Raw genomic sequence first — 11,939 nt, forward strand, 5'->3', positions numbered from 1 at the left:
TTTACAGATGTGTTTATCTTTGTAAACAGTCGCTATGCCGCCCCTGTGAGTGACAAGCTGGCCTTAAGCTTCACCAGCCTTCCGCTGCATTTTCCAAGATGTCCACGTCTCCTATGTACAGGTGGAGCCGGCGTGTGGCACAGGTAAGCTGGTATGCCAGAGAGTAATGGAGGGCAGGTTTTCTGTCCATCCTGACGAAACTCAGCAAAGTCTTCAACAAATGATCGCAGATTTAGAAGCAGAAGGGGGGGGGGGGGGGGTTCTGTCTGTGTGTTTTGTGTTTTCTTTACTGTTTCTTTACAGGTGAGTATTGGAATGATGAAGTAAGTAAGTTGCTTTAATCCCTTTTTACAGTGTTGCAACCATGGAGGGAGCAGAAGAGACAGGAAGGCTGATCATGTGTGAGTTTTTGTTTTTACAACATTGTGTTATCTTTTATCACTGCGTAACCAGCATTCAGTTACTTGTTGAGATGAATGTTTTGCCAGTACGAGAAGAGCGGAGATGTTAGTGACGCTGTCAGCTTTCACCAGGCTACGTTTGCTAACATGATGCTAACATGATGCTACCAGGCTCTGGTTGGCAGCTTTCTGCATTTTGAAGCAGGTTTGATTCCATTTACTTGTTTTTCTGAGCTTCTCTCTGATGATCAGACAAACTTGGTGTGGATATCACCATAACATAAACTGACTGCACAGGAACACAATGTGCTGAGCATTCAAAGCAAAGATGGTGTAGCATCATGGCTAACATGGTGACCGGCTCAACATGACTGCTGTGGCTAGTTAGCCTGCAACACCGCACTCATTATTATATAAATAGTATTACGCACTGTTTTCATACACTAACATTTTCACTTGACAGATCTAGCTAACTGCCATATTTGCTGTTTATATTTGTTATGATGATGTTACGTGTTTTTCACCTGTAAATGAGATCCGGCTGATGCAGGTCGCAGTGCTCGACCACAGTCGTCTTCTGTGAACACATACTGCGCATCCATGTGATTAGGAGGTGTGGCTTCAGGGTGGGCTCAGAGAGAAGGAGTGGGGTGTGTATTACCAAATTATTATACCAAATTCTGGCTGTTACTCACTGAGTTTTCAAGATCTCCTGCCCTACCTTTAATATAAATATATATTATGAAGCTTTCTTATCTTTTTAATCCTATAAACCTTTCCAGGGCACAATCACACCGTCATGACTAAAGCAGCTAAGCAGCGTCACTTCTCCTGTCGACATGAGGTGAGTAGCCTATAGTTGCTGTTTATGGTTTGCTAATGTTCATCGTTAAACATTTCACAGATGAAGTTACTGTTAGCACTGTAATGTTAGATTATATTTAAGCATATTTATCTGACCTACCTGTTAAGGTAGTTACAGACATATGTTAAATAGCCAGCAAAATAAAGCCAAACAACACTGGTTAAGTTATAGCTTAACAGGTTAATGGTTGATAATTTAACAGGGCTTAAAACCATTATAAATATATTAATATTAAAATATTCTAATATTAAAAATATATTAGCATATGTATATAAACATTATTTATAGCCGTTAAGCCCCGTTAAGATTCAGTCTATGGTCAAATTATTTTCAATCTTTTCTTGGGTACCATCATTGTTGTCCAGGCCTGTTTCATTAGTTTGTTTCATTAAATTATTATGTTGAACAAGAATTCAAAAGCAATGTCTGTTTTACATCGGTTAATTATCAGTACATTTTTGTTAATCATTACTTTTGTCAGTTTCAAGTTATTTTTGTGACCATTGTGGGTTTTTCTTTCCTTAAAAGAGGGGTACCAACAATTTTGTCCACATGTGTAAGTACATTCCACCAACGGCTGAATAAAGCCATCACAGAGGCAAAAAAAGCAGAGTTTTTAAATGTGTCGTTCTTCTTGAAGAAGTTTGGGAAAAAGGATCCAGACCGCCTGGACATTGACAACTTAGTGGATGTCACCAACGTTGCCTCCATTGCACTCACTGGTGTATGAATGCATATGAATGAATTGTGGTGGTCAGAGAGGCCGTAGGCGCACCTTGGCAGCCACGTCTCTGTCAGTCTCCCCCTGGGGAGCTGTGGCTACATCTGTAGCTTACCATTGCCACTGTGTGAATGTGGTGTGAATGAATAATGCATCTCAATGTAAAGCGCTACACACAACGACTAGCTGGGGTCGAACCACCAACCTTCTGGTTATTGGACAACCCTGCTCTACCACTGAGCGACTGCTGTGCTCACCTCCAGGGCTGCTGCGTATGTGGCACACATGAAGGACCTATGTGAAAAGATGGTGTGCCAACTTTTCTGCAGGATTGAGCAGGTGAGCCGGTTTGAGCCTGACGGTTTTCAGGATGAAGAAGCTGGAGCATCTATTTCAGACATGCACCTTGTTGGTTCTCTTTAAAGACATGCCCAGCACAGGCTTGATGCCTTTACTCAGGAGTGTCATCACATACATGATGGAGAGACTGCAGGTCATGTTTAGGGAGGGTAACAGGGTCGGGAGATTCGACCAGATCTGGCAGTCCTTCCAGTTGGAGCTGGCTTTAGAGGAGATGTTTTATGGTCGGCCCCTATCCCCTTTGGACTTCCAACTGAGCGTGTCCCTCGAAACGTGCACGGTGGACCCCAAGAGCCTGAGTTATCAGAGAGGCTTCATTGCCCTCTCACCTCACACCCCAGAAGAGGTGCCACCACCACTTGCCCACTGGACTGGGCAGAGTTTCCAGGCCGACCGGATCAAGCGCGTGTTCGCCCTGTGCCAGACCCTGGATGCTGCCCCTGCAGTGACCGGAACTGCACTCATAAAAGTCCTTCTGCAGGATACAGGAGGAATGACAGTTCAAGTTCACCCTTCCCAAAGTATTCAACAGCTGCATAAGAAAGCTGCATGAGGACATACAGAGTGAATGTCAACACTTCCTGCCCCATTACAGTCAGACTACCGGAGGAAGAGGTTCCAGAACCTGATGCCATTGACGTTCAGGCCACAGAAAAGCAGGATGACCTCAGACCAGGCGCTGGACTCAAGAAGAGCAGGGTTTGATCTCCAAAGACATCAAGATGACTCACAAGAGAGCTAATGATGACTTTGTGCATCTTTGCATGGAGAAGAAGTTGCCAATCAGAACCTTGGAAGAGCAGAAGCTGTGAACAGACCTTGTGGAGCATTGGTAGCACGTCTGAGTCCAGATCAGAAGGTTGCATGTTCAAATCATGTCAGGGTCACTGGTTTTATGTAATTTAGTCCTCTTTCTGTTCACACCAGGTCCACTACAGCTCTCAGACTCCTCCACTGCACTGAATTCTGGGTAGTTCAGAATCAGAATCAGAATCAGAATCATGTTTATTGCCATGTAAGTGAAGGGGGTTCACATTACTAGGAATTTGCCTTAGTGATTGGTGCATACAAAGAACATATAATAATTAACATGCAATAAGATAAAAACTAAGATAAAATTAAGTAAATAAACTAAAGTAAGGCTAAATTTACATGACAGACATCGCATAACAGACATACAATGAACAGAACATAAAATACTTGGCGGATGTAGTGGTAAACATAGACCCTTATATGAACGAATGGAACAGTGTAATAATGTAACAGGTACCACATGGGTCGGTGAGGTGGTACTCATGTGCAAGTAGTGCAAGATGGAGTAAACAGTGCAAATAGTCGTCATTGTGCAGTGACTATACTTTTTTTTTATCTTTTATTATCAAAAATTTCCTTAAAATATTTACAGAAAGTCAAAACATGATATACTATTATTTCAATTTAACAAAAAAGAAACATTCAAAATATACTAAACAGGAAACTCTTATTCTTTTATCTCACGTTCAAAAAACATACTAAAACAAGAAACAGAAAAAACAAAATCTTCAGAAATTAAAGTATACTACACCCTCTTCCAAATGAAATAAACTATGCCCCTACAAGAGTGCTTCCTTCACCTTTCCCTTGTCCCACATCACCATGGTGCGTATATACAATTGAAAAGTGCTTTTAAACACCCCCCATGGTGCGACTGGGCTGTTAGATTTCCTGTGTGTGTTTCTGGATGTGTATATTGCGTGCCTTATAAAAAGTCCTGCCGTGTTTCTTATTGTTTGTCCTTGTTTTTGTTTTTTTCCCCGAACAGCAAGAACAGTCTCCATTCCTCCTCCTGCTCTCAGTGGCCGTTCGCCCTGGCCTCCAGTAGGTCTCTGAGCCTCTTCAGGGTGTTGCGATGGCGGGGCAGTCAAGGAAGAGGTGTTCTAAAGTCTCCTCGGCTGCCCCGCAGACGGCGCAGCCCCTGCTGAATGCCTCTTTGTTTATCTGATGGAGCAGTGACTATACTAAAGTGACCTTCTGAAGTGACAGTGCAGAGCAGTGCATTAATTACAGTTTAACAGTCCAACAGCAGAGGGGAAGAAGCTGTTCTTGTGGCGTGAGGTTCTGGTCCGAATGGACCGTAACCTCCTGCCTGAGGGGAGTGGCTCAAAGAGTCCGTGTCCAGGGTGAGAAGGGTCAGCTGTGATCCGACCTGCACGCCTCAGAGTCCTGGAGACGTACAGGTCCTCGATAGATGGCAGGCTGCAGCCGATCACCTTCTCAGCAGAGCGCACAACACGCTGCAGTCTGTGCCTGTCCCTGGCAGTGGCCCCAGCATACCACACTGTGATGGAGGAGGTGAGGATGGACTCAATGATGGCCGTGTAGAACTGAACCATCATTCTGGCTGGCACCTTGAGTTTCCTCAGCTGCCGCAGGAAGTACATCCTCTGCTGGGCCTTTTTGATGAGGGAGCTGATGGTGAGCTCCCACTTGAGGTCCTGGGTGATGGTGGTACCCAGGAAGCGGAAAGAGTCCACTGTGGAGATGGGGGTGTCTGTCAGGGTGAGGGGGGGTGATGGAGCTGGCACTTTCCGAAAGTCTACTGTCATCTCCACTGTCTTCTGGGCATTCAGCTCCAGGTTGTTGTCAGCACACCAGGACACCAGACGGTCCACCTCCATCCTGTAGGCAGACTCATCCCCGTCTGAGATGAGTCCAATGAGGGTGGTGTCGTCAGCAAACTTAATCAGCTTGACAGACTGGTGGCTGGAGGTGCAGCAGTTGGTGTACAGGGAGAAGAGCAGAGGGGAAAGTACACAGCCTTGGGGGGTACCGGTGCTGATGGTCCTTGTTTCCGAGACATTCGTCCCCAGCCTCACATGCTGTCTCCTGTCTGTCAGGAAGTCAGTGATCCACCGGCAGATGGAGTCTGGAACATGCAGCAGGGACAGCTTGTCTTGGAGGAGAGCTGGGCGGATTGTGATGAAAGCAGAGCTGAAGTCCACAAACAGGATCCTAGCATAGGTTCCCGGGGAGTCCAGATGCTGCAGGATGTAGTGAAGAGCCAGGTTGACAGCATCGTCTGTTAGCTCTGTAGGCGAACTGCAGGGGGTCCAGGAGGGGGGCTGTGATGGTCTTGAGGTGGGACAGTACCAGGCGCTCAAAGGACTTCATGACTACAGACGTCAGTGCCACAGGTCTGTAGTCATTAAGACCAGTGATCCTTGGTTTGTTGGGAACTGGAACAATGGTGGAGGATTTGAAGCAGCCTGGCACATGGCATGACTCCAGAGAGGTGTTAAAGATGTCTGTGAGCACTGGAGTCAGCTCATCTGCACAGTGTCTTAGGGAGGAGGGGGACACACCATCAGGTCCAGGAGCCTTGCCTCAAAACAGGAGCGAAGCTCCTCCACAGCCTGGCTGGTCCACTTTTTAGATGTCCTCACCACAGGTTTGGAGAGCTTCAGCCTCTGTCTGTACGCAGGAATCAGATGGACCATCACGTGGTCAGATAGTCCAAGAGCAGCACGGGGCACTGCGCGATATGCCTCCCTTATTGTGGTGTAACAGTGATCCAGTGTGTTCTCCTCTCTGGTCGGGCATTTGATCAGCTGTTTGTACTTCGGGAGTTCTTTGCTCAGGTTTCCTTTATTAAAGTCACCAAGGACAATAATTAAGGAGTCCAGATATGTTTGCTCCAAACACAGGATCTGATCCGCGAGTGCACGCTGAGCCTCGTGCACGTCCGCACCTGGCCAGATGTAAACAGCGGCCAGAATGAATGAAGCAAACTCACGTGGATAGTAAAATGGCTTACAGTGAATGAATAAGTATTCCAGAGCAGGAGAGCAGTGCTGGGAGATCACAGTCACATCAGTACACCAACCACTGTTGATATAGAAACAGACACCTCCACCTTTGGTTTTACCGGAGAGTTCCCTGTGGCAATCCGCTCGGAGGAGTTGGAATCCCTCCAGCTGCAACGCGCAGTCCGGTATCTGTTCACAAAGCCAGGTCTCCGTGAAGCACAACACACAGGATGAAGAAAAGTCCCTGTTCCTTCTCATCAACAGTGTCAGCTCGTCCATTTTGTTGCTAAGTGAGCGGACGTTAGAGAGAAAAATCCCAGGTAACGGTGTGCGCATCCCATGTCTGCGGAGGCGCACCAGTGCACCAGCTCTCTTCCCTCTGCGCCGACGTCTCACCTTTTTAACTAAAACGTGTAATAAATCGGCAGCAGATGCTAAAAAAACTGGTGATAAGTCCACAGGTATGGTAAATCTGATGTTCATGAGCTCTTCTCTGGTGTAAGAGCATGCAGACACACAGTTTGTGCACAAAAACAAACAAAACAGAGCGCACCAAAACACCAGGGCATCCGTACCCGGCGCCATCTCTCGCTGTTTTCACTTGAAGCAGAATGTTGGCTTTCTCCTGTGTTTCTGGGTAAATTACTGCACATTCAGGGAAAATAGAGTCAGAGTTAAATAGAGCAAAAAATCCTGAGTCATCGATCTGCGGAGCGGAGTGATAGTAAACTGCGGAACACTGACCCGTCTGTGCTCATTGAGTTACATTTTCACTTGAAGCTGTGAAGACATAGTGATCTAACAGACGAGGTGGCTGAGTGGCCTGGCCCTTATTGAACTCTGGACCTTGAGGTTTTTTTGTTTTTGTTTTTGAGACTTTGAAATTTGGCTCCCTGTTTTTCTGTTGTACCCTGGTTTTGCGTTTTAGGAACGTCTGGGAGCCGTTCTTTGAAGGGGGGGTTCTGTCACGACCTGGTGTTTATTTATGGTTTTGTTTTCCTTGTTTTGGGTTTTAGTTTAATCTGTGTTTAGTTAGTATTTTCCTGTAGTTCTAGTGTTTTGTTTCCCTGGGTTTTTGTTTAGTTCTTGTCTAGTATTGTCTTGTGCTTCCTGTTTTACTTTGGTAGTCCTGTCCCCCCTGTGCATTGTCTTGAGTTTTGCTTCCTGTGGTTTCCCTCCTTGTTTGATTACCTGCCCTGCCCTCATGTGTCACATGTGTCTCGTTGTCTTCCCTGGTCCCTTTGTATATAGTCTGTGTCTTCCCCTCTGTCTTTGCTAATTCGTCTCGCCTGGTGTAGGGTTTGTTTCTAAGTCTTGTCCATGCCATGCCATGCCATGCCTTGTTCCTCGCCTACCATGCCATGTATTTCTGCCTGACCTCGGCGTGCTCCAGGTAGTAGCCTTGTTCATGCCATGTTTTTTGTTCTTGCCTTTTTATGCCATGTGCCTGTTAATCTAGTTTTGCCACGCAAAGTGTGATTTTGTACTTTACCTTTGTCCACACTGAGTGAGATTTTTGGTTTTTGTATGGTTTTGCCCTCCTGGCTTTGAATAAAGGAGCCTTTTGTTAACCTTAACCATTCCATGCCTCTGCATTTGTGTCCTCCTCCTGACGAACCCTGAATCATGTATCATGACAAACGTACAAATCTTAATGCAAGATGGCACAGTGCCAATGAGAGCCTGTGGTAACAGCTCCCATAACCCACGCCATATTTGTGTGTAAGTAATGTTTTATATGTGGCTTTGTACTTGCTTTTTGCATTGTGCAGTTCATCTGGACTACAACAAAGCCCATGTTACTTTTTGGACCTGCTAATGACACTATTTTTCTGTGTCACATTCCACATTCTGTCTACATTTATTTTAGTTTGCATTTGGAGATTTTTTATATTTGACCATTTCTTGGTTGAGTGCCGCTGATATCCATGTTATCCAGTGTAGATGATGAGGTAGAACCGCTGTCAATCTTGCCCAAGGTGTCTGAGTCAAGTGCAAGCCTCGAGGCCCCACAAGTCTCAGTTCTTGGACCTTTTATCGTAACAATAAAATGATGAAATTTGTTTGCATCACATGTAGCTTCAATTTCAGACACCAATAACAGAAATATGGACTGTTTTGCAATATATTTTGTTGGATTCCTTCTAAAATTGCTAAATAATTTTACATATGTTATATTGTGGTTCTTCTGTGTTGTGATAAAACGATACAACCAGATTTTATATGAGTAAGGCTACCTGAGTTGATTGTGAGTTGATCCTCCAGAGTTTCTTAAGAATCGTCATCACTCGTGGCCACTTCATCTGGTTCAGTAAAATAAAAGAGTCAAAGTATAAGACAAATTAAAAACTGCAAGCGCCATAGCCCAGGCCATTCTACACATACGCATCTCCCTTATGTCATATAGTAACCACCATCAAACAAGTTTTCACCAGTTGTTACATGGTTTCAAAATTTAGTGGGTTGCCAAAAGTGCAAATCATGTTGTCAAAAAAGTATTCTACAAAACCTTACAGTTTCTATAGGAACCAGGTTGACATTGCCTGTAACTATATAAATAAACAAACAAATCAACAAACATAAACAATGAGTAAAACAAAATTCTACCGTCTGGATTGATGTCGATGTTGTCCAGTGCCCTTTTCAATGAAGATCAGCAAGTTTTCCTTTTTCCATAGCAATCAACAATTTGCTGACTTTGCTGACACACGTTTCTGTTTTTTACAAGGCAGTCCATTGCTTTGACCATGCTTGGTGTGAGGAGAACAGGCACCATTCTTGACCTTTTTCCCCGAATCTCAAAAGTGCTTTGCAAGCTTTATTTCCAAATCGGTAAGGCACATCATTATGTCAGGATTCAGCTCTGTGTGATCTCGAGATGTGTAAGCCTGAAGCTCCATTTTTGAAACTTCTCCTTGTCTTTTACGGTTAAATAGCACTACCTGAGTCAAGGTCACTTTTGCAAGATTTGCAAAGCTTGCGCTGCTGGGGTTTTCCTCAAGATCTTTAATGCACTTCACACACTCAGAGGAAAGAAACTTGTGCAGAAGTGACACATCCTGTGCGAATGGTAAAACAAGTGGTTTGTTCCACTTGGCTTGATTGAGAGTGCCCAATGCTGCAGACGAAATGGTCTCTGCCCACTTCTTCTCATAAAGAATGGTAAATTGTTTAGCCGATTCTGCAACAGCGCTGCGATTTGCAATGATGGCATTGCACTGCAAAATACCTGCAACTTTGGCCAAACTATGCCCCAGTTTCAGAGCCAAGGAAGGAATTTTGTACGAATTGGTTTGCAAATCATAACCAGCAACAGCTCTGACAGCCTGTATGACATGGGGGAAATTACCAGGCATAACAAGGTCTTCTGTGCTCTTTAAAGGTGTAATAGCTCTAGCAGTTATCAATAGCCTTGCCATCTCTCTCAGTTTTTGGCGAATGTAATTGTTCCTTCTCTCATGTGGTTTCCTGCCATCGTACAATGATTCACCAAGGCTAAGAATGTCTCTTTCATTCCTAACCACAGTAGAAACATCATCCTGGTTCATTTCACATGCAATCTTCCAAACAGCTTTGTGAACCTTCTGGGGCTTCGGCAATTCCATTTGGATCCTTTTTCGCCCAGTAGAAGGCTTCCCCTGTATGGTCATCTGTGGGTTTCTCACATGTCTCCAAAGAGACTCTTTGGAATAAAGTCCCTGACAAAACTTGCAATGACTATAGTGATTTGAGGTCTTAGGCTTGGAAGGTCGTCGACATGCAACCATTTCTCCAGAGCCAGAGCCTTGAGTTTGGTATGAAGTCAGCATCTTCATAATCAGTAGGTTCTGACAACTCATCATCAGATATCTGAAGGAAAATAGATGAAAAAAGCATCATATCATAAATTGCCATCATAGCTCTGCCTACTTTTGACCTGTCAGAGATCCAATCAGCAAGAGGAACCAGACACCTGTATGGGTGGCTTGGGGCTTTTTGAAAAGCATTATTTAAATTATTTGATAATGTATTTTACTTGATATTTTTTAACTCGAATTGTCACTTACACTTGAAGAGTTTCCATCATGAGACTTGTCACTATACACTGAGGAAAATTCAACCTTTAAAAAGATAATAAAATGTGGTTAAAATTCATTCACTGAACAAACATTTTCAGCTGTATTGAGTTGCAAAAGTCTAAATTCCTAAGTGAGGACCTTTAACCTAAATACAATAATAATATGAGCAACTTCCGGCGCTGGTGGAGACCGGCTGCTGCTTGCAACGGCTCCTGCTTACTGTCTCTTTTTTTCCTACTTTTTGCTATTCTTCACTTTTATTTTTGTACAAAACTTCTCTCTACACACTTGTAGAGTATAGTACTGTGTCCCTGCAGTTTTTTTTTAATCAGGATTCTCGCTGTTTTTCTGCTTTTTCAACAACTTCCAGAGCAACAATGCATGAAGTGGCTCGCGATGTTTACAATAGGGAATAGCTGATTGCGCTGCGTAGCGCTGTAGTGTTCCCCAGGGACAGACACCAAATACCCCCGGAACTGGTTCGGAAGACCCACCGTGGTTGCAGTGCCGGGAAGAAACGTCGGGATAAGAAGAGATGCTTCAGATCGGCTCTCCCCACCGTCACTATGGGAAATGTGAGATCTCTTCCCAATAAGATGGATGAGCTAGCGGCACTAACTCGCCATCAGCGTGAGTACATGGAGAGCAGCGTCCTTCTGTTCTCCGAGACCTGGCTCACACAGAACATCCCGGATTCTACTCTTCTGCTGGAAAACTTTCATCTGCTGCGGGCGGACAGAACGGCGGACAGCGGTAAGGGAAAAGGAGGGGGGCTAGCTGTGTATGTGAACGTGAGGTGGTGCACTATTAAAGAACAACTGTGCAACAGGGACATCGAACTGTTAGCAGTTAGCATGAGGCCTTTCTATCTACCATGGGAGTTCTCACATGTGATTGTAACTGTGGTGTACATCCCTCCCTCTGCTAACGCGGACACAGCTTGTGACACCCTGCTCTCAGTCACCAGCAGGCTGCAGACACAGCACCCACAGGCCCTCTTCCTCATCTCTGGAGACTAACCACGCATCTCCCTCATCTGTTCTGCCCACATTCACTCAGTATGTCACCTGCCCCACTAGAGACAATAGAACACTGGACTTGCTTTATGCCAACACCAAGGAGGCATATTCTGCATCCCCCCTCCCTCCCCTGGGAAGAGCTGACCATAACATAGTCCATCTGCAGACTGTGTACACTCCTGTTGTGCACAGGCAACCGGCGGTCTCACTCAGAATGAAGAGATGGACCGAGGAGAGTGAGGCTGCTCTCATGGACTGCTTCAACACCACTGTGTGGACAGAGCTTTATGACCCACATGGGGAGGACATCAACACAATAACAGACTGCATAACGGACTATATTAACTTCTGCGTTGAGAACACTCTTCCTTCCAAGAAGGTACGGTGTTTCTCCAACAACAAGCCGTGAATTAACCCTGAAATCAAAGCTCTCCTGAAGGAGAAGAAGAGAGCTTTCAGGTGAGGGAGCAAGGATGAGCTGAGGGCTGCACAGAGGGAGCTGAGGAGGAAGATCAGAGAGGAAAAAGCCAGCTACAGGAAGAAGATGGAGGAGCAGCTGCAGCAGCAGAACGTCAGTGGGGTGTGGAGAAGCCTGAAAACCATCTCTGGCTACAACACACCCCACTCACAGGCTGAGGGGGATCAGAAGTGGGTCAATGACTGTCGTGACCTTCCCTGGTCACCCCGGATTGCCAGACTCCGTCTTCTAAAGTCAGAACATTGAATGAAA

At 45.1% G+C, this 11,939-nt stretch overlaps 1 non-coding gene across 1 annotated transcript; it reads left to right on the plus strand.

Annotated features, from left to right (window-relative positions):
* Positions 1-3,162: 3,162 nt before the first annotated feature.
* On the plus strand, positions 3,163-3,234 carry trnaw-cca (transfer RNA tryptophan (anticodon CCA)). The gene has a single exon. It is a non-coding gene; the product is annotated as a tRNA-Trp (tRNA).
* Positions 3,235-11,939: the final 8,705 nt, after the last annotated feature.

The sequence above is a fragment of the Parambassis ranga genome, unplaced genomic scaffold (genome assembly GCF_900634625.1).
Source record: "Parambassis ranga unplaced genomic scaffold, fParRan2.1 scaffold_33_arrow_ctg1, whole genome shotgun sequence".
NCBI classification, from domain to species: Eukaryota; Metazoa; Chordata; class Actinopteri; family Ambassidae; genus Parambassis; species Parambassis ranga.